Genomic DNA, 22,406 nt, shown 5'->3' with positions numbered 1-22,406 from the left:
TGAGTGTCCTATAAGCCTTGTCACAGGGATGGTCCCCTTGACCCTCAGAACAGACCTCCTGAGCCCTGGGACCCAGTGTGTGGAGATGGGGACAGGGAGGATCCCCTGGGGATATCCAGGAGCCACCTCTCAGGGGAGGGTACAGAGATTGTGGCTAGGGGGGTGCCAGGATCAGCCTGTGGGAGGCAGAGAGGGTAGGGGCCCCGAGTGTGCAGGGGATGCCATCCAATCCTTCATTCCCAATCCTCGTCCCACCAGTGCGCGTCCCTGTCTGAAGGTGACCGCTGCCTGGGGAGGGCTGGAGGTGGAGATTTGGGGACCAAGGGAGGCCCCCCACCCCTAGGGAACTAGCTGGCTCCCTACTACCAGTGTCCCTGGGGGACTCTGGGCCAAACAAGACCCTCCTGTGGCAGGGGGGTCAGGGAGAAAACACCTTCAACAGCGAGGGCCAGCCTGCCCAGCCCTCCCCACCCCCACCCCCCAGGTGCTGCCTTCTCTGCCTCTGTGCCAGTCATGAGGAGCCCTTCCCACAAGGTCACTGTGCCCCCAGTAGGACTAAGGGACCCTCAGAGGTGGGAGGGACTGGAAGGGGTCCTTCAAGCTTCACCTGCTGGGTGTAGGGGTGCAGACCCCAGGGGAAGTGGAGGGTCCCCCTGACCTGCCCACCACAAGACGGGGCTGCAGCCTGGGGCTGGAAGTCCCGGCAGCGTGGGCCCCCACAATTCACCTTCGGTGTCACCCAAGGAATCCTGCCCCCTCGACCTCTGAAGGGCTCCCGGTGGGAAGCTGCGAGTTACGTGAAAGTCTATTTTGATGGGATTTGTACTGGGGAGTTTGCTTTTCCCTGTGCTTTGTTTGTTTAAAGATGCTCTTGAAGAATTCCAGCCCTTCCTCGTGGATTCCGAGGAAGGGCTTCTGTCTAGGCAGGGCGGGGAGTGGCAGACGCCCTGACAGCCTCCTGTCCCGGCACGCCCGCCTGTGCCCTGTGCCCGCTGAGGGTGCTCGCCAGGCCTGGGACAGCACCAGCGCCAGACCCAGAGCAAGCAGGAGCCCCCGGACGCTGCCACCCAGAGATGTCCATGCGGAGGGAGTGCTGGGAGCATCGGTTTTCTCTGTAAGAAGAGTGGGGCAGGCCTGTTTGCTGGAGCCCTGGGCCTCTCCTGGAGCTAAATGCCTCGCCCAGCTTTGTGAGTCCCTGGTGAGAGGTTCCTATTTTGTGGGTCTTTCTGCTGCAGATGCCTCATCTGGGGTCTCTTCTCTGTGAGTCCCTGGTGTGGGAACCTTGGTGTGGGGGTCGATGTGGCCTCTCCGTATTTGGGGTGACATGGTTCTATCACTGTAGTTCCTGAGACATCTGTTAGCCCCTCCCTCCTGGGCTGGGGATTTACTGTCACCAGAATCTGCCAGGGGCCATACTTGGCAAGGCCAGCAGGGAAAGTGTCCCCAGATTGTCTGTGTCCAGATCAGCTGTGTCTATGATCCATGTCCAGATCATCTATGGAAGGGTGGAAGGGGGTTGGCAGCTAAAGCTGACCGGCACTCTCAACTCCAACAAACTCCTGAGTCCTGTCAGTCTTTAGGGGTGCTGCTGTGCGTCCAGAGTCCTCCTCACCTGGCCTGGGCCCTCCAAGTCCTCTCCAACTGCCCCCGAGGCTCCCGGGACCTGCCTGCATTCTCAGGCTTGGGCTGCTGTGCCTAGGTTGGTCCCAGCAGGTAACTGAGGTTGGCGCCAGCTGAGCCTGGAGCCTGGATCTGGTCCTGGCGGATGAGGCGGGCAGTGGGCATGGCGGTCAGGCGTGGCGGCAGGACTTGAAGGGCCTCCTGCGTTACGGCCTTGCTCCATTAGTGCCCGTGTCTGGGGTGTGTTCAGTGGCTGGACTGGCAGGGCCTCTGAGATAGTCGAAGCAGGTGGGCCCCAAGCAGGAAGTGTCATCTCCCCGCCTTCATGTCTACACATCCTCTCCTCCCAGTGCCCTGGCCCGGTGTCCTCCTTGGGCAGCTGGTCCCCTGCTCTGCCTTTGCATCCCCATGCAGTGGTCTGGGTCTCCTCCACCAAGATCCTCCTCATGGGCTGTCTGGGGACGGGGGAGCCTGCACACACACACACAAGCACACGTGCACATGCACACACACGTGCACACGGGCAAGCGCCCAGAGTGCCTTCACTGTCTTCCCTTCTGCAGACCCTTGCAGGCAGGGGTGTGCTTGTAATTCCAGGGAGGGTGCAGGCAAGAGCAAGTCTTCGCAGAGGGTCTGAGACAAGAAGAACCTTGTGTGCTTCTGAGTGGCGAGCCGGGCGTCCCTGAGCAGCTGTGCCATCTCCTGAAGGGGGAGTGCGCGTGTGGAGGGGGGAACGACCAGTCCCACCTCCTTGAGCCCTCGTGTCCGTGTCCTCACACCTCCCACGTGCGTGTGTCCTGCTGGCCCGCCATGCCCTGTGCGCCCTGGGCAGCCGCCCTCCCTGCCCGCCGCACCATGTGTACACAGGCTTGTTTTCTCTGCCTTGCAGGCCAGGGGTGTGCTCGTAAATCGTGCAGCCGATGACACATTTATCCCGCGGGCGGCTGGCGGTGTGAATTTATGGCTGCTCCTCCCTCTCAGTGGAGGCAGGACAGGGGCCTGGACACCCCACAGGCAGGCACCTATGCACCACTGGGTCGGGGCTGGGCCAGGAGGGGCTCAGGAGTGCGCCCAAGGTCTTGCCCATTCAGAACCCCAGTGATTTCAGGGGACAGATGGTGGCCGAGAGGCTGGGTTGGCTCAGCTGGGTGGGAGCTGGAAGCTAGAGGCCTGGAGGCCAAGAACCCTCTCCACTGGGCTCCTTGGTCTCCCCACCTATGAACTGGGCAGAACAGGAGGGGCTGCTTCCCTCGATGTGGACTCAGCCCACCCACTGCTGCTAGGCCTGTTGGAAGTATCGAGATTTAGGGGAGGACTGTCTGAAGGGTGAGGACCCCGAGGGCAGCTGGGGCTACATACAGGGAAGGAGGGGGATAGGAAAGTCGGGGGGACCCTCAGAATATGCCTGCTCTCCTCCACCTTGCAAAGGTGGGGAAACCGAGGCCCGAGGAGGCTCAGGGCCTCCAGACCCCAGAGTCCTGCTTCCCAGCATGCAGTGCAGGGGTCCCAGGCTCGGCCCCCTCCTGGCGGTCTCCTTTGTCCTACAGAGTCTGCGGGTTGGAGTGGGGGCAGCCAGATCCGACAGGAGAGATGATGGAACAAGCCAGGTCCTTTGGGCCACGGCAGTGGGGGGATGGGAGCCAGCAGGGGCTGGGGGCCCGGCTGCCTCCCCTGTCCGTCCGTCTGTCTGTGTGCGGGGTCGGGTCTCCAGGGGACCCTCTGTCGGCTCTCATGCTCCCCTCCACCTCTGGTCCCGGGCCCCCCACCCCCCGCCCGCCTGTCAGGATGAGCGATGACGGTGCCCCTCCCCGGGCCCTCAGCCCCAGGCTGGTTCCCGCTCATTAGCCGCTGACACTGTTTGCTTTCCCGCCCGGGACGCCCACCCCCGTCACAGGCCATTTCTCCCGGCGCCCCCCACCCCTGCGGGCCTGCCCGGGGGTCCAGGGTGCTGGGCAGGACCTGCTCAGCTCCCAGAGTGATGGCCAGACACAGCCCAGCCCCGCCCTCACCTGCAGGCCCTGGAGGACAGCCCTGCCCCTCGCAAAGTTACACCACAGCAAGAATGAGTTTGGCCCTGCCCGTAAGCCTCAGCCAGCCTTGTGGTGAGTATGTGCCTCTGGTGACAGGCTCCAGGCTCACACACCATCTCTGTTTCTCTTGATCATGTGCTCCCGTTTCTTTCTTGTCCCTCTGGGTCTTTCCCCAGCTTTGTCCTGTAGAATGACCACTGAGCCACCAGCCCCGTACAGAAGGCATGTCTCCCACCTGGTGTCCCTCTGTTCCCTGGAGCAGCCCTGATGCACAGCACGTGGGTCAGAGGGTAGATCTGTGATGCCCAGGCTTGGGGAGGAAGGTGGTGGGCAGAGGTGGCTGGGCCCTGCACCCCAGCTCCGGAGAGCTCCAAGCAGGGGAGGCTGCCGATGGACAGTGGCGGGTGAGCATTGGCTCAGCCTCCGGGACAGCTTTGGGGGGCACGTCGGGGGTGGCAGGCACACCTCCCTTGTGCCACTTGCTGGCTCCCCACACCCCCTCTCCATCCCCTCCCCCCACCCCACCCCCACAGTGTGGCCACAGCTGGGCGGCATCAGGGCCCGAAGGCCAGTGGCAGCCAGTCCTTCACTTAAAAATGTGTTTGTGATTTTGGCGGCGGGGCAGATAACGGTGACGAATGGCCAGCCTGCCCCACGGGCCCCCAGCCCATCTGGTTTGACTTTGGCCTGTCGTAGGGTGCCCTGGGGGCCCCACCCTTCCCTGGAGCAGTACCCTCTGACAGAAGCCCTGGGCCAATGTGGGCAGCCCCAAAGTACTTCTAACCTCTGCAGACATTGGTCCCTCTGCAGGAATCACCCCTGCCCCCAGCGAGTGTCCTGCCTGGGGCTACCCCACTGCCCCCAGGCCTGCAGGCACAGGCATGGGCACTGGCCACGGCCCCAGTGGGCCCACTCCCCTTTACAGAACAGGAGGCGGTGGGCAGCTGGCATGGAAGGGGGCCTGTGGAGGGCGGGCAGGGCAGTGGGGCTGGGGCCTGGCCCGCCTGGCCCCGCCAGGCAACGCATGTGGTCGACGTCAGGAGGAATTTCTGACAGGGCTCCCGACCATCCTGCAGCCACAGCGGCCCCCAGACCATCGATTATCCCCAGAGAGCAGCTTCCGGGTCGACCCAGGCTCGGCTGGGGGGCAGTGAGGTCGGGCCAAGTCCCCTGGGCCCCTGCCCCTCCCTTCCTCTCCTCTCTGGGCTCCTGGAGGTGGGCAGAGCTGGAGGCGCCATCTGCCCCCAGGCCCTGCTCCTCCCCCAGGGCCCATGGGGAGCACCGCAGAGTGTCTGAGCCCAGGCCCCTGGAAGTAGGTCAGTGTGACCCTGAGAACACGAGCTTAGGTGTTCCGAGCAAACCTTCCCGAGCCCCAGCTGCTAAGGTCACACGCAGGGTTGGACCCTGCCCTCAGTGAGGGGAGAGCAGAGGTGGGGGCTTGGGGGTCCCCTCGCCCATCTCAGGGGCCTGGGAGCGCAGGGAGCAGCCTGAACTGGTCTGTCCCCAGGAGCTGCATCCTCGGTGGCCCAGCCCCTGCCAAGAGGTGGGGACAGCTGGGGGGGAAGAGGAGGGGCGGCACTGTGTCAGGACCCCCTCCCCCTGAGGCAGGAAAATCCCTCTCCCTCAGTATCACATTGTTGAGAATTAAGTTTGTTGAAATAAAAATTGGTCTTGGTATTAACTCGGCCTCGAGGATTTTCCCCGGATCGTGGAGGCCGCAGAGGGGTCAGACGCCCATTCCCAGAGCCAGCAGCCGCGTTGGGTTTCAAGGGCGCCAACGACCTCCTAATCCTCTCCAGGCTGAGGCTCCCCGCCCGCCATTCGCCCCTCAGGACATGTTCTGGGGTCGGGGGAGGGGAGCTGCTCCAGCCCTGCGTCCTCTGGCCCCAGCCACGAGGCAGGATAGTGTGGACAGTGAGGATCTCGGGGGTCTGTCCCTGGTCCCCTCACCCCTCGTCCCTCCCCCACCACTCCCCCGTCTCCACACATCATGTGGCAGCCACGGCTGACGTCCACAGGACTCCTTCTCTACCCTCGGCATCCCGCCGCAGCCTTGGTTCCCCCACCTATAAAATGGGAGGCCTGGCCCAGCGCTGTGTGGGAGGCCCTGAAAGAAGACAGGGCAGCCAGGCCACCAGACGCTCGAGGGGGCCCTTCTGAGAGGTGAACACCCTGAGGTGTGGCTGTGGCCGGAGTCCCTCTGGTGGGGACAGGGTGGGTGGTGCTGAGGGCACACGCGCTTTCACTGCCTCAGCCTCAGGTGGCAGTTGGGGTGGGGATGAGGACTGAAACACAGGGTCCCTGAGCCCAGCTCCCCGGGAGGCAGGCAGAGACATGCATTTCCCTGCAGCCACCAAAACTGTGTCTGTCTGCACCTGCACAGATCTGTGCACAGCTGCTCTGACGGCCGCTGGGGCCTCGGCCTCCACACAGGCCCTCTGCCCAGTGGGTCCCCCGCGTCTTCCACTCCCCTGGAGGAGGTGTGCACCCCCAGAGAGGCTAAGCCCAGGGACATGAGCAGAGGATGGGGCAGGCCGGGAGGGGCCTCGAGGGGCAGAGCCATCCTGTCTCCCCCACCCCACCAAGGATGCAGTCTGTGTCCTGGTATTGAGGGGTTGGCAAGATTTCCCAGCTGGTGGTCCCCTTGCAGCCTCGCTCAACCACATCCCAAGGAGTCTGTTTTGTGGGGTGGGGTGCAGCCTGGGAAAAGGCTGGGATGGGGGCCTGGGAACGAAGGCAGGGGCCCCTGGGGGACGCTCGAGTGGGGCCAGCTGTTGCTGCCTGGCTCCAATTCCCGCTCCGCACTGAGGCTGGTCCCCTGGGCCGAGGCCGGTGGTCTGCCAGGGAGGGAGTGCGCGGGCTGGGGGGCCTGTGCCTTCTTCTAGGCGGTGGTCCCTGGGGCAGCAGGAGTAGGAGGCAGCCACCTTCATGCTGAGTGGCAGCACCAGCCGTCCAAGAGGCCTCTCCTGCCCCTCCAGCAGCAGGTCCCAAAGCTGGAATCACCCGGCCCCCACCCCACCCTCACCTGGCATTCTGGCCAACCACCTGCCTGGGCCTCTGTTCCAGGCCCTTGGGTCCGCCCTCAGGGCCCTCTGTTCTACTCCACCAGCCCGGTACCAGCCTGAACGTGCCAGTCTGTCCTCTGTCCAGGTAGCCTAACCACCAGGACGAGGGCTATCCTGAAACTTCTACACACCCTTTAGGACCCTGTGCAAGTGTCCCTGTCTCCGGGCGCCACCCTGAATGCAGGGCCCAACACCAAACTGGTGTCACTGTCTTTTCAAGACTCCTCCCTAGAGGCCCTGCACCTGCCCCAGGGCTGGACACCAGGGTGGCCACAGGGCTTCCTGGGGCTTGATTTCCCTATCTGAGCTGTCCTTGGCTGAAAGTGTCCACAGATCTTACTAGAGCAAGTTTCAGCTCTGGGGCTCAAAAGCCCCAGAGGGCTCCAAAGAGGTGGGGTTTGCTGTGGGCAAAGTGGAGTTTCCCCCAGAGAAGGAGAGGGGGGCCCAGCAGGCCAACCCCAAACACTTGGCAAGCTTCAGCTGAGGCCAAGAGGCTGGCAGAGCGGCCAGTGGGGTGGGGCTAGAGGGGACTCCTCTTACTCTTGAAATCCCTCCCGTCTGCCCAGCGGCCCCCAGGGACACCCCGTGATGCAGGAACCTGATATTTTAAGACTTAAAGCAAATGTTTCTGGAGCCCAAGCTGTGCTGGGGCGCCCTCCCAGGCCTCATGGGGGAAGGGCCAGTCACAGAGGAGAGGACCCCCACACCGCCTGCCCCTGAACCAATACTGCCCCTTCCTGGGCCACAATTTCTGGTGACTCAAGGGGCCATGAGGCTGGAACCCCTGAGGGCCCAGAGCTGGGGCAGCGTCGGCCCCAGGTGGGGGCTTAGTGTTGGCCCCTCTCTCTGCTGGTCCTTCTCTTCAGCTTCCAGCATCATGTGAAGCCTGTCAGGAGCCCTGAAACCTCCTGATGTGGGAGCCAAGGCCACTGCCCTCAGGGTGGGCTAGTTCGTGTGCTGTTTCTGACACACAGGGAGAAGCCCCCTGCAGCTCAGGGCTGAGAAACCTAAAGCTTCTAGGTCTGAGGAGCAGGAGCTCTGGGATGGATTGAAAATGTCTGCCTGGGTTGCAGGAGTGATGGGGGATCCGTGTGCTGGCCTGGCTTGAAGAAAAAGCAATAAGCCAGGGCTTCTTAACCTCAGCGTCACAAGGAACTCGCCAATGCCTGGGTGACAGAGCGGGGCTCAGGCCCAGCAGAGTGGCCAGAGCAAGGCCCAGGCTCCAGGCCCCACCCGGGCCTCTAGAAGTCTCCCATGTCCTTGAAGGCTGGAGCACTGTGGGTGGAGGGCCCAGGTGGGTGGGTGGACAGCAAAGGGTAGGGAGGTGGGCCTTTCTGGAGTGGATGGAGATTAGGGGCTAACTTCTAAGAAATGTCCTGGGGGCTGAGCCAGCACAGGCCCAGCTGGGAATGTGGAGGGTGCGAGCAGATGTTCTGGGGACTCTTCCAGCATGGGCCATCCTAATGACCCCAGTCAGCCAGGCCCCCAGCCCTTGAAGCACCTATGCTGAGTCCTTGCTCTGGTCCTTGCTGATGGGACTGGGCCACACCCACAGCCCCAAGCCAGCAAGCCCAACGGAACCAAGACCGTCCTCAGGGGCCTTAAACCATTTTACAGATGGGGAAATAGAGGCCCAGAGAGGGAACAGGACTTCCAGTCTCCTGGAGAGCCTACAGCCAGCCCCATTGTGTGGATGTCTCCCCCGCAACCCCTGAGGCCCTCCTGCCTCGACCTGTAGGAGGGTTGGAGCTCTGGGGGGCTGTGTGGGTGAGGGACAGACCTGAGTGTGAATCCCAGGGTCCTGCTCAGCCCGATCCCTGGCTCCCCGACCCAGTGGTGGTTCTGATTCTTACCTGCCCATCTGTCCACTGTCCCCTTGTGCCACCAGGGGCTCACGGCTTCCACCCTCACCAGGCCCTGCTGTCTATGGGCAGACCCCTGCCTAAAGGCTCCACCAGACTGTGGGGCTGCAGAACGGTGCTCATCGAGGCTGAGGCCGGCAGAGCAGCCCCTGCCCAGGGAGCCTAGCTGCCCAGAAGCCACTGCCTCCCACTGGTCAAGGCCACATTACCCGCCACTGCCACCATCACCCCAGGAGCGCTCCAACTACACCACCTGCCACTGCTCTGTCTCAGCACTGCCTTCATTCCTTGGGCCTTGGTTCCCCCCTGTATCTGGAAGAAGGGCAGTTGGGCAGAATTTGGAAGAGAGGACAGGGTGGCCAGGCAATTCGGGCAGCTGGGGCTGGAGCGGGCACAAGTGGCAAGAGGAAGAAGGAAGACCCCCATTTGTCCCTCCAGAGGCACAGAGAGGTCGCGGGCCCCCACGTAGGAAGCAGAGGGGCCCAGTTTTAAACCAAATGCAGACATGCCATGTGGGAGGGAATGCCTCCTGCCAGACTCCACATTCCGGGACCTGGAGCCACTGCCCACTACCCACTGTCCCCAAGCAGCCAAGAACCAAACCTGTCTGCTTTCAGGAACTTGCTCGAACTCCTGGCCCTGTGACCACAGAAGCCCCGTTGAGGCCATGCCTGGGGCCCCTGTCCAGCCTGCACCCAGGCCAGTGGGTAGAGACAGATGGGCTCAGGACTAAGCCTCCTCTTGGAAGCCTACATGGTGACCCCAGTGGCTTTGGGTGGGGCTCATCCACCTGTCCGCAGGTGAAAGCAGGTACAGATAGGAAGGTGGCAGCGAGGTGGGGCCCAGGAATGGCCTTGCACCCAGGCCCGATCCCAGGCCCGATCCCTTTCCTCAGCCACACCCCTGCCAGGGTCCTCTCCTCCCCCACCCTCCATTCGCAGGCCCCAAGCCCTGCCTGGGCTCCCAGGCTCCAAACCAGAAAAACCAGATGAAGAACAAACAGGCAAACTCAGGCTGTGGCCTCCACCCCGTCCAGCGTCCAGTGCAGGCCTGGCCGGGGGGCTAGGCCCCCGAGGCTGCCCTGCTTGCCTCCCCAGTGGCTTCTGCCATGCCAGCCTCCATCCCTTGCCTGGGTCTCCTTGTCTCTCCAGGGCTGGGCTTCCGAGATGTGCACGCAGCTGTCCTGGACACAGGGGGCTCCTCTGGGAGTGAGCCTCTTGTCTCTAGGGGCATGCGAGGAGGGCCCAGAGACCACAGCAGGGCTGCAGAGGGGAGGCGCAGACTGGAGGGTCCCACTGGTTCCCCCAAGGTCCTTTTCAGATGCAGCATCCTTAGATCCAAGACCCCCTCTTCGACCTTGTGGTCCAGGGTTCTGATCTCTGGGACGGTGACGGACAGGGACCTCATGTGATGAGGGCAGTGCTGGACTCGTCCCAGCCCCACTTATTCAGTGCACAGACACAGTGAGGCCCAGGGGCAGCTGGGTGTCTCCATCCCATCAGCCTCCACCCCCGTCACCCTGCTCCTGCCCCTCCATGCCCTCCCCCACCATCAGGCTGGACCACCAGGCCCTGTGGTGCCCGGACAGGCCTCCTGCCAACACCTACGACTCCTGCTCCAAGGGCCTTGCACACGACTTTGATAACTGGAGGGAGAAACTGTTGATTTGGATTCCAGCAACTGGGATGACCCCAGCCGGAAACCAGGAAGAACCCGTCTCTCCCAGGCACGTGCCAGTGAATTCGTAGATTCTTGGTTTGATGGGCTCCTCTTCACAGAAAGAAGTGGGAGGTAAGTCTTGTGCTTTAGGGGGACCATAGAGGGGCCAGATGGGCAGAGCATGTAGAAGGGTGAGCTGGTGGGTGTCCAGGACTCACCCAGCAAGGGGGTACACAGGCGAGGGCAGGGCCCGGGGCCCAGGAGATGGGGGCTAAGGGGCTGGGGAGAGCACCACGGATCCTGGGGTTGGACTCTGGCCATGGACTCCGTCCCCAGCTGAGCCCACCTGCCTTCCTTGGACCCCTGACCCCAGAGGTGTGGGGCATGACTTCACCTGACTGTCAGTCGGCGGCAGCTTGAGGCTGGAATGGGGTTGAGGACCAGGGGACCCCAGAGCCAAGCTCCATCAGCTCATAACAGCCTGGAGAAGAGGGCTTTTGGGGGGAAATGGCACAAGAGCAAACACACAGGGCAGGATGAGGCTTGAGGGTGGAAGGGACAGAGGACCCTGTAGGGGCAAGGGACAGAGGGACATTGGACAGAGCCAGACCATGCTCTGAGCATCCATTCATAGCCCTACGTGGCCAAAGTGATGGTCCGTCACCATGTGGGGCTGCAGGCCCAGGGAAGAGGCGGTGGAGGCCAGACGGGCCCAGGTCAGAGCGGCCAGGCCGGCCGGTGCTAGGGGGCATGGTGCGGGCCACCATAAGCAGTTCTGGGTGGGCCAACCTCCCTGGGGCCCCAGTAGCAGTGTCAGGTGTGGGGTGCAGGAGAGGGCAGGGCAGAGGTCTATCCCGAGTAGGATGGGCTGGGCCCCTGGCTGTCCTGTGAGGACACGCCGCCCCACCCTAGGGCCTCACCACTGGACACACACATGACCCACGTCTGGCTGCCTGCCTGGCCGGCATCCCTGCCAATCACATGGCCTTTCCTCCCACCAGCACCTGCTGGGGGCTGACAGAGGTCTCTATTCCCAGCCGGGCGCCTGTTCAGGTTATATTTAGGCCGTGGGTGGGGGGTGGCGGTGCGCACTGGGCCCTGACCCCCTCCTGGGGCCCAGGCCCAGCCTCGTGGCTTGGGCTGAGCTGTGAGGAGCAGGCTGCTGCCTGAGGGCCTTTCTCTCAGCTCCTGGCCTCAGTCCACAGCCGCGTGCAGGCTGGGGCGCTGGGCTCTGCCACAGTTCACTTGGGAAACAGTCTGGACTGGGGTTGGCGCTTCTTGCCTGGGGAGAGTAAGGCTGACAGCGCTGGAAACCCTGGGAGCCCAGGCCCAGGGGGAAGAGGGCAGGAGCTCCAGGTGGCCCAGCCAGCCTCTCAGCTCCAGAGGCTCCAATGTCCATGAGGTCATTCCCTCCTGGGACCTCCCAGGGCTCTGCCCAAGGGGTTGCCGAGCCCAGGGCCTTCCTGCCCACCCGGCCTAGAGCCCTCTTCCCTTCTGCTGCCGGGCAGGATGTTCCTGGGGAGGAAACGGCCCCTTGGAGGCCACCCCATCCCCGCTGAAGTCCAGAGCCACTTCCTGCCGCGCGTGGGCCTTGGTCCTGTCCCCGATTCTGCCAGCCCAGGCCAGACCCAGACTTCCTGCCCCCAGCAGCGTGGAGGGGCAGGGACAGTCCAATCTCACCAGACCCGAGGGCCCAAGAGCCTCTGCCTGGGACCCCAGACCCCTGCCCACAGACCCCCTCCTTCATATGCCCCAGCTCTGGCATCACCTGCTGCCCCCTCAGCCCATCTCTGAGGGGAACTGTGACCTCAGTGGTCCCTGGCCTGGCCCTGGATGTCCACGGCTGCATCAGTGCATCACCCTGGCCATGGCAAAGGTGGGCCCATCTAGCACCCTCAGTGCTGGCCTTGGCTGGATCTGAAGGGTCCTACGGTGGAGGTCACGACCCTGCTCCATAGGCAGCCTCATCTCCAGGGCAGCCCCTCCTTGTCCCAGTCCCCTCACACCCCTTCAAAGGGGCTTCCTGCCCCTGCCGACCCCAGATCAGGGCCAGTCGCCTGGCCACCCACCTCTGTCCTCTGCCCCTGGAGACATGCAGCTGGGGGCTGGGGGGCTGTGGGGCTGGGCTGGAGGAGCCGAGGGCAGGGCTGGGGGTCTGGAGGGAAGTGGGAGGCCCCAGCCCAGCTGGCTCTGAGGTGCAGGAAGTGGGGGTCTTGGAAGCTTCCTCTTGGCCAGACGTACTCCGGGTGGGGCTGGGCAGCTGGGGGGTCAGAGGCTTGGCCCCAGCTGCCATTTCCTCTCTAGCCGGTCACCAGCTGGGTGGCCTGTGAGGCTGCAGGTCTCGGGCTGGGTAGCTGGGTGTCCCTCAGTCCCCGCAGGTGGTCAGGACCAGAAGGTCTCTGGGCTGCGAGTCTAGAAGCGTGTCAGCTGTGGCCTCTATGAGTCCGTCAGCACCGTCAGAACCGTCAGCACCTGGCCCTGCCTGGCAGGAGTCGCCATCAGATGGGTGTGGCAGGCCCACTCCAGGGGGACCCTCCCTAGCCCAGGCTTGTGTTCCCTCCAGCTGGACTTCCCCTACCCAGGCTTGGTTTGTGCATCTGTACAAGACAACAGTCCCTGCCCCAACAGACGGACAGAGGGGCTGCCGGTGAAGGCTGGGAGCTGGGATGACTCGGGCAGAGGACCCTGGGGCCTTCCGGGGCAGTGCAGTGGTTCTCTGCCTGTCAGACCCCCGAGACTCGAGGCTCCACTGCCCTGTCCCTCATTGGGGTGCCTGCCACACCTGCCCCACCAGGCACCCGGCCCCACACAGCCTGCTCAGCTCACGTGCAGGGGCTGATACAGGCTTCAGAGGACCCCAGCCCATCCAGGCCCAGAGTGCAGAAGGCTGAGGAGGGGGTTCTAACCCTCTGGCAGGCAGGTGGTGGCCTTTGAGGGACCATGGAGGACCTCACCCTCAGATACGTTGGCTGAGCCCCCACCCACAATGGGGGCGTGCATCAAAGGGGCAACCAAGGCTGGGGGAATGGGTCTCGGTCCATCTGGGTGTCTGGCCTGGGAGGGTCTCAGGGTGGGATGAGGCCAGCACCGCGGCTCAGAGTATGTGTCTGTGCCTGTGTCCAGAGCCTCACTGGGCCCCCGCCCCCAGCCCACACATGATGGGCGGTCGTCCGTCAGCAAGGCCAGCCCCTCTGGCCATCCATCACCAGCCGCGGCCACAGGAGGAATGGCCTGTTTGTTTTGCCAGCTCCGTGTCACTCCCTGGGGCGTGAGCTGGAGGAAACGGCCATTTCTGCCTGGGCGGGCGGTGGACAGCAGAGGTGTGCAGGCCACCAAGGGTGGGGCCAGGCTGGGATGCAGCAGGACCCTGGCTGGGCAGGCCCCTCGCTGATGCCTGAGGTCTTGCCTTGCTCTATGCCTCAGTCTCCCCTCTGGCACCAGGGTGAGTGACACCAGGATTTTTCTGACTGTTCCCACGGCAGCTGTCTCCAGCCAGGTCACTCACCCCTGCCCTTGCCACTGGGTGGGGTGGGCTCAGGTGTCAGCTGCCACCAGGTGGGGGGCCCCTGTGTCAGAAATCCAAGATGCTTGATGCTGGATGTCCACACTGGCTGTGGGGAGCTGCTCTGGGGCTGGGTTCAGGCCAGGCACCAACCAGTGGGGTTGAGGTGGGGGGGCCGGGAGGTCTGGAAGGTCCTGGGCAACTACTTGGAGATGTCCAACCTCAAGATCAGAACCAGGGACACCTGAGGCCACCTTAAGAGAGATGGCATGTGTAGAATGGAGGAGCATTCCATTGCCACAGCAAGAGGGAGTATCCAGGCACCAGAGCAGCATCCATAGTACCTATATGGTGACCGCTGCTGCCTCGCGCAGTGTGTCCACACAGAAGCTCGGAACCCAATCACTGATTGCTTCTCACAGCAGCCCCGAGGCTTCCATGTGCCTGGCCAGGGTGGGAGCGTCTTTCACCAGTGCAGCCTTGGACCTCTGCCCCTTTCCCCAGTTAATAACATGGTCCACTCTCATTGCTTGGCATGGGCTTCCACTGGGCCTGTGGACGAGGGAAGTGGCTCTAAGTCCACAGCATAGGGGCCACACTTCCAGAGCAGATGCATTGAGGGGAACAGGCTCCTGCTGCGTCCGCAAGGCCTCATCCCAGGAAGCAAAGCCAGAGGCTGGAAGTGGAAGCCAGGAAACGCCCTCCTCCCAGGCCACCCTGACCATGCAGAGCACTTCTTCATCTGGGAGCAGCAGTCCCCTTCCAGAACATTCCTTTCTCTGCACTGGCCGTCCCGCATACGTCCGCAGGGTAGCACTACCTTCTGCCTCAGCTGAAGTAAGACTCTGGCTGGTCCTGGAGGGCATTGGGAAGGAATCTGCAAAATTCCTTCTAAGGTGAGAATGACTCACAGACCTCCTGTCCCGAGCTGCGGAGAGGGTGGAGGCCACATCTGAGCAGCCACGTCTGAGCCACAGGAGGGAACACTCTAGGGACTAAGTTGCAAGCTTCCAGGGAGAGAAAGGCCCTCTTCCCGGCCAGGGAAGGCTAACTCCGGGGTCCCAGCCTGGGCCCAGTTCACAAGGGGTGGCTTAGCCCCACACATGTGCCACCTCCGTGTGGACATGCAGGCCATGCATGAAGATGGCTCGGTCCTGCCTGGCCTCACTGCTGCTCTACACACAAGGGCCTGCTGGTCTTGTGCCCCCGGTGCCTGGCCTGGACAGGAACAGTGGCATGACCGCCAAACACCTTGGGGGCGAGAGCCCCTGAACCCCAGGCTCAAGGACCAGGCAGAGCAGCAAAGCAGAGCCAGAGCCCTGCAGGTGCAGAGGACGCAGACCTGAGGTGGCGTGGTTGTTGGGGCAGAACCACGGCACGGAGCCAGGAAGGAGAGGGCTTGGGGCCGGGGCCTGGGCAGGCAGGCGCTTCGGAGAGCGGCCCGCTGTTGAGTCAGAGAAGAGCTGGTGCTCTGGTGCCATGCTGGCGTTGTGCAGGGCTGCCTCCATTTCTCCAGGGGCACCTAGGAGGCTCATATTGGCCCCAGGGCCTGGCCGTTCCCAGTGAGGCCTGAGACAGCCTGGCGCCCGCCTACACCCCGCCCAGCATGGGGCGGCCTGTGCGTTGGATTCTGGCAAACATCCTGGCGGGAGGGGCTCAGTTGGCCTTGGGGCACCAGTGAAAGCTCACGTCCATCTGTCTGTCTGCCCAGCACAGCTGGTGCTGAGTACTCAGGACGCTGCCCATGCCTCCCTCCTGCCTCGCCTTCAGGAGGCCAAAGCCCATCTCACCCACCCTCTCCGCCACAGTTTCCCCACCTCTGGGAGCCCCCTAGTGGGTAGAGGAGAGGAGGTGACCCACTCAGCCCCTGCCCCCCGTCCTTCAGGTCCTGGGCTGGCCACAAGCAGCTCCTTCATCCTCTCTTCACCCCTCTGGCACTACCTCCAGGCCCGATAGCTTAGTGTGCGGGGGAGCTCTAGTGGGGGCTTAAGCAGAGGGGAAATCGACCCAGCCCCTGCCCCGCCCAGGAAGACAGCAGGAAGGGCCAGGCCACCCCTACAAGGACACAGGCCATGTAGGCAGAAGGGCCCCAGTAGATGGGGGCGGGTGCAGTGTGAGAACCGCCCCAAGCGAGCCTGGGCCCAGGACCCATTCCGACCGACTGGAGGAGTGGGCCCGAGGGCAGGGGCTCGGCCGGCCTCAGTGCTGCCAGGCTGCCCCCTCCCCGCAGCTGTCTCTGGCTCTCCAGGCTCCCACCTCCCCCGCCCACTCCAGGACTCCTATTTCACTGAGGAGATTAAGACCACCTGGCGAGAGCCCCCCTCTGGCCCCTCCCCACCCCCAGGCCTCCTTCCCAGCCAGTCCTGGCCCCTTGAGGTGCCCTCCTGCCCCCCACCCCACCCCCACATTCCCACGCGGCCTCGCAGCCCTGCCTCTGTGCCCAGGGACCCCCCGACGCATCAATGCACTGAGCCCCGAGCCCTCCAGTCCTCACCCACTGTGCTCCACCAGCCCTGCCTGGTGGCACAGGCACCACTGCTGTCCCCACGGCGGTCCCTGTCCATGTCCTGCCCGCCAAGCCCGGGGTCCTTTCTGCTCAGCACAGGCTGCAGCTTCCTGCCGTCCTCTCAGGGTCTCAGGAGCGAATTGAGGCAGCTGGTACTTCGGGGACAGCAGCCTCTGAGCCTGGGCCCTGGGGGTCTCAGCCATGGGCCCCGTCCAGCCTGCCGTGGGCGGCCGGCCGGGACTGACGCTGGCTCAGACAGACGGGAGGGAATCTGAGCTCCTAAAACCACAACGCTGAGCTCTGAGCTCGCCTGTTTGTTTGCTTTTGAGAAATTCCAACCTGGTTCAGCAGAGCCGCAGAGGAGGGAAGGGATTTGTCTGGCTGAGCTGGGGCGGGGCCGTGCTCAGGGACCCGGGAAGCTGAGGCAGAGTCTGGGCACTTGGGCAGGGTGGAGAAGCCAGGCAGAGAGGGCCTCCTGGGGGTGCAGCCAGGAGCCCCCTCCCCAAGCCCTGGCAGGGTCTGGAGGCCCCACAGGAGCACAGAGGCAATAGCTTCTTTCCCCAGTCTTGGGGGACAAGTCCAGGGGTGACACTGGCTGAGGAGCCCCATTTGGGAGCTGATGTGAGCCTCCCTGACTCGCACTGTGGGGTCTCCAGCACTCCCATTTCTCAGACAAACACTGAGGCTTGGAGAGGCCCCAGAGCGCTGCAGGATGAGGCTCATAGCTGGCAGTGCTTGCGATGCCTGGGCCACACCATCTGCCCTGGCTCTGCCTACTCTGAAGGGCCCCTCTCCTCCACAATGTTGTCCCCACGCTCTTCGCAGCAGCTCCTCCCCTGGAAACGCAGGAGTCCAGGCAGACCCGCTGGGGAGGGGCCTGGCTGCCTCCACTGTTCTCCCCAGGCCTGGGTCCCCTCTCTGCCCATCCGGCTGCTGGACAGTGTTGCCCAGGCTGGACAGTCCACCTGCCTCCCGCCTTCAGCCCCAGGTCAGCAGGCAGAGGGGGAGGGGGAGGGGAGGGGGCCTGCCGAGAGTAGTAGGCACAGCAGCTCTGGACGCCAGGCCATGGCACCTGGGTGAGCTTCTGGGTTCACGGGACCCAGAGTGGATGCAGAAGGACTCGGGCACAGAGCCAGTCCTCCACTGACTTGGACTGGACTTCCACCCAGAGTTTCTCCTGAGAGTCACACTTGGCTGTCACTGCAAGTAAATGGACAACTTGAACTGAATTGTTAACTGGATCAAGATTTAATGAAAATTCCAAACCTGATGTATTCAATTCTTTTAACTGCCCTAAGCATCCTGAAGATGAGACACACTATCTCCAAAGACCATAGGGAGCTCGCCCTGGCTGGGCCCCGTTAGCAAGGTGCCAGTGTCCCTGGTGTGGCGGTGCCTCTCCACTGCCTCTGGCCCCGGCCCCAGTTTCTGCCCTCTCAGAACTTCCTTCCTCATCTCACTCAGCAAGCCGGAGTCAGGGCTGGGGACTGAGAAGGGCGAGTGACCTCCCAGGTGATTCCACCTGGAAGGGTCCCTGTTGAGTGACCCTGTGAAGGGAGTCTCTTCCTGTCCCCATGTGCACACACTCACCTGGGGTGTGTTGGAAGAGGAACCTGAGGAGAGTGTCTGCGGTGACCATCTTCAGGCCACTCACCCTCAGCCCACACCCCCCGGGGCTTCTGGGTTCTGGCCCTTTTATTGGGAAGTGTGGCTCTGCTGCCCTGGCCACAGAGGGGAGCTATAGGCAGCCAAAATCTAGGTCACCTGGGTCTCTGAAAGCCACACCTCTGCCTGGGCTGGAGAGGCCAGTGTGGCCAGTAGATGGACAGACAGATGGACAGCCAGCTCCCCATGTGGCTGGGTCCTCTCGCCAAGTGGGCAGTTAAATCAACAGGCCCAGAAATCGGAGAGGGGCCCAGGGCCTGGCTGTGTAACAGGCTGTCTGTTTGTTTGTTCTAGACTTGTGGGAACTTCCAGCCTGCAGGGGGCCCTGGTGCCCTGCGGGGGTCAGGGGGTGCTATCACCCAGGCCTAGCTGACAGCCCCATCCGGTCCGGCCATCCCTCTCACCAGCTCCCTGCATCTGTCCTCCTGGGCACTGGGCCCAGAAGACAGCACCCTCGCGGGGAGAGGGGGGTGCAGCTAGGCCCCGGGGCAGAAGGGAGCTGCACCCAGCTGTGCACGGCTGTGTAGACCCTGGCCCAACCCCTTCCAGCTTCCCTTGGCTCATTCTGCAGTCATTGGTCCCCCAGGGTCCAGGCTGGTGGTGCTGGGGTCCAGGAAGGGTCCCAGGTGATGCCACAGAAGGGGTGAGGGGCCAGCCCCCTCCCTGAGCATGGCTCAGCTCATCCCTACCCGGTGTCATCTCCAAGGCTGTTTCTGGTTCCCAGCCTTTGCCAAGAATGCATAGGGTCTGCCAGGTATCTCCACAGAGTCCTCAGTCCCTCTCATGCGAACAGGCTGTGCACCTAGGGCTCCCAGGCAGGGGTCCCCAGAGCTGGGGGGGCACAGGCTCCCCGACTGGAGGTTGGGTTAAGGGCCCAACACGATGGAGGAGGCCTGGGTGGGCTTGCAGGGACTTCTGCATCAGTTTGGGGCAACCCAGAGGGAGGGTCCAGGGAGCAGTTAGGGGCCAATGGAGTCACTGCTCTTCCAGGTGCACTGAGCCCCAAGGCTGGGGAGAGGGGGTCGCCTCCTCCAAGAGACCAGGCCAGCAGGGCGGGGGCAGGGAAACCGTCCCTACCTGGGATGAGGCCTCACCACAAGCTCCCACAGGCTCTCGGTCCGGCCCTGCCCCGCCAGCCCCAGGGTCTGCAAAGCCCCTCCTCCCCCGCGATGTGCAGACTGTACTGGGGCCCGCATGGCCGCGAGCTGGGCGCGCAAGGGTGACCCACACAGACTTCGCCCCCATTTCACCTCCACCGGGCAGAGCCCGTGGGTCCTCTCCCACGAGGTGGCTGGGGAGGAGGGGAGGGAGGTCAGAGCACAGCCTCCCCTACCCGCCCACCTCCAGGGCTGGGGTCGCTGCCCGTCCACGCCCACGCGCACTATCCAGAAAGCCGCGTTTGTCTTCGTCTCGGGCCAAGAGCCTTCGTTCGAAGGAGGAAGATAGGGCGGCCCCAGGGGCCAAGGTCCTGCTCCAGCCTCCGGCGGCGGGTGGGGAGAGGAGAGAGGGGACGGAGCCGGAGCCGCCCTGCGCCCGCCTCTCCCGGCTCCAGCGAAGGTCGCCCCCTTGCACATCCTGCCCGGCTTGGCCCCGCCGGCCAGCGAGGAGCGGCTGCCGGCAGCAGAAAGGCAGGGTGCAGGCTGGCCCCGGTGCGGGGCCTTCCTGGGAGACCGCTGAGGCCCGTCTAGGCAGGTGCTGGAGGCAGGTCCGGCTAATCAATCCTGAAACGAATGAACAGGGTCGAGGAAAGCCCGGCCCCTCTCTGTCTGAGCCCTGGGTGAGGCAGCCCGGTTCTGTCCGGTCCGTGCTCTGCTTCCAGGGAGATGGGTCCCCAGTGCAACGTGCTCACACCCCGCGGTCTGCCAGCTCGGATGCTTCTGTGTGCGCCTGTGCCCCAGCTGGCCAGAGACCCCGTGGGGAGCGCGGATGGTGTCCACCTTGTCTCGAGGAGCTCGTGAGCGTAAGGATCCGTGGGCTTTGCGCCTGCCAGCGATGCACGTGGGCGCGCAGTTCCTTCCAAGGATGGGAGCGGAGAGGCCCGGAGTGAATTCTGGGTGGCGGCGCGGTGCTGCGGATGTGCCTTTACAGGGGCCAGAGAGTGAGGAGTGGGGTCCCGCCAAAAGCTGTGAGGGCGCCAGTCTCGATGGCTCCCCTGAGGGAGCCACGTGCGCTGAGGGGAGGCGGAGCTGGGTGGGAGCTGGCTGCCAGGACTCTCCAGGGGCCGCCTCCCCGCGCTGGGGAGAAAACAGGGTTTGCTTCGGGCACAACTCTGAGGATGCCGAAGCGAAGCGGGTTGCGGGGGGGGGGGTGTGAGTGAGTGCTGGGGCTTCAGGCACAACTCCGAGGATGCTGGGGCGGGGGTGAGTGAGTGCTGGGGCGCATTCGAGTGCCCACATGGGACCCTGCGCAGGGCCCCGAGGGAGAGCCAAGGCAGTGGCCCCATTGGCGCCCAGGAAGGGCCGACACCTCAGTGCCATCCAGCCCTTGCTGCCTCCGGCCCGCAGCTGGACCATTCCGCTGCCAGTCCAAGCCGAGCCTCGGTCTTAGGAACTGTAAAGTGGTCTTATCTTAGTTCTCACCTCGCCACGGGCCGGTGCGGCGAAATGCAGGTCTTGTCTTCAGTCTGTGTCCCAGGCGGAGGGGCGGACCGCAAAGTCCAGGTCCCGGCCGCGCACCGCACCCTAAGGAGGCTGACCCCGAGTGGCGCCCGACCCCGGGCGGCGCCCAGCCCTCCTGGCCCGCGTGTGTGGGGGCCCAGCCGGGCCTCCTATCTCGCACTCATGGAGGCTCGGCCGGCAGGGGGAGCGAGGCAGAAGGGAGCCCAGCCGGTCCAGGTGAGGAAGGAAGGCTTCCTACTCGGGCGGCGGCAAGCGCGGACGAGGTGTGTGGGACACGGGACCACCCGGCACGCGCTCCCTGTGGGCACGGGCACCAGGGGTAGGGCGGGGGCAGGTGGCGAGGAGCCCAGTGGAGCGGCCTCCAGGAGGGACCAAGGAGTGCACCCCCGGAGGTGGGGGAAGCAGCGACACCCAGGCCAGGCCGGGCTGGAGACTCAGCCTCGCACTTCGGGCCCCTTTGGGCCCCTGCAGTTGGGTTCCAGCACGGCGCGGGCATTGACATAAGGTCCTGGTTCTGCCATCCCTCGGGTGAGTATCTGCAGTGGGTGGAGCAGGGCCGCCGTCAGGCAGGGCTGCCTGTGTGGGGGGCGGGAGGTCCTGACCTCTTCTAGCGTGCTCTCACCAAAGTTTGCCCACCAGATAGAGTGCCTTGTTTCTGCACTTTTTCCCCACCCAGCCTGGCTGCCCAGGTCCCAGCTCAGGCACTAAGGGGTTAATGAGGGGCTGAGAGGTCTGCCCCACCCCACCCCCACCCCCGCTCCTGTCCACCTCAGACTCGGAGGGCCCAGGATCTCCGGACAGCAGCCAGAGACCCAGGAGGCTCACCTGGAGTATCCAGAAGCTCCAGGATTTTTCACTTTCACTTCTTTCTCCTCAATATTGGTTTCACCGGTGGACTCCACATCTGCCTTCACGTGTTCGCCCAAGTACACACGAAAATCTCCCCAGGTGCACAGGACACCACCACCAGCACCCCCACGTGCTGGGACAGCACGCATCCCAGGTAGCACACAACATGCACCCCACAGCCACCTGCAGGGTGGATGCAGACCAGCAACAGGTACTCCTGGTGGCCGCCCTGCACACCTCTTTGGGTACAGACCACCAGCACTGGGCTCACCTCCTGCAGCTCCACCATGACCCGCTCCCACCTACTACCCCCAGCTCCACCCAGCTCTCCCCTGGACCCTGCGCAGCTCCAACCTGGGGTCCTAGAGGCAGAGGAGCAGGGACCTGGCTGGTCCCAGGATGGCACTCCTCCCTGGGCCTGCCCCTGGGTGCCACAGATCACTGTCACTGTCACAGATCCAGACGGCCACTCAGGCCCGGGGCGTACCCTGGCAACAGCTCCCCTTTCCCTGCCCAGTCCACAAAGCAGCAGCTGTGGCCTGGGGGTGGGGCGGGGGCCCACTGCACATGAGGTGACCCACGCCCACCCCTTCACACAGCAGGACCCCCATGCTCACCTGACTCCACTCCAGCCTCGGACTCTTTACTGGACCCTAGGCCCGGGAGTCAGGCACTTCCTGCGGGAGCCCACTCCCAGGTCCCCAGTTCCTGGGCCTTCCTGCCCAACAGCAAGCACCCCCTCGGCCAGGGGTCTGAGGCCCTGGGTTGTAAAAACCCTGAGAGAGGCTGCTGCCTCCCACCTAGATCCAGGCAATAGCAGGCGAAAACCTACGAGAGGCTTTGGAGTGGAGGCCTAACTTCCAGAGCCTCAGCGCACGGCCAGAGAGGATCCTGGGAGCAGGGAGGCTTGGAGCCCCACTGCGGAGACTCTGGATGGCAAGGCCAAGGATGCCCTGAACTGGGCAGAGGAGGCCCAGAGGCAGGAGGTCGGGGAGGCACAGGCCAAGTCAGGCCCTAGCATCCCGGTTGC

The 22,406-nt window shown here is 63.9% G+C and overlaps 1 long non-coding RNA gene across 2 annotated transcripts; it reads right to left on the bottom strand.

The window, feature by feature from the left end:
* Positions 1–17,485: 17,485 nt before the first annotated feature.
* LOC106731056 lies at positions 17,486–22,371 on the bottom strand. 2 transcript variants are annotated; one of them, XR_004316716.1, is made up of 4 exons: positions 21,994–22,371; positions 21,353–21,559; positions 20,489–21,063; positions 17,486–20,143 (listed from the first exon to the last, which is right to left on the bottom strand). It is a non-coding gene; the product is annotated as an uncharacterized LOC106731056 (long non-coding RNA). The 2 variants fall into 2 exon arrangements; XR_004316715.1 differs by having other exon boundaries at positions 21,353–22,371.
* Between the last annotated feature and the right edge of the window lie 35 nt (positions 22,372–22,406).

The sequence above is a fragment of the Camelus ferus genome, chromosome 32 (assembly GCF_009834535.1).
Source record: "Camelus ferus isolate YT-003-E chromosome 32, BCGSAC_Cfer_1.0, whole genome shotgun sequence".
NCBI classification, from domain to species: domain Eukaryota; kingdom Metazoa; phylum Chordata; class Mammalia; order Artiodactyla; family Camelidae; genus Camelus; species Camelus ferus.
The sequence above is the reverse complement of the archived record's forward strand: the minus strand, read 5'-3'. Positions and strand labels throughout refer to the sequence as shown.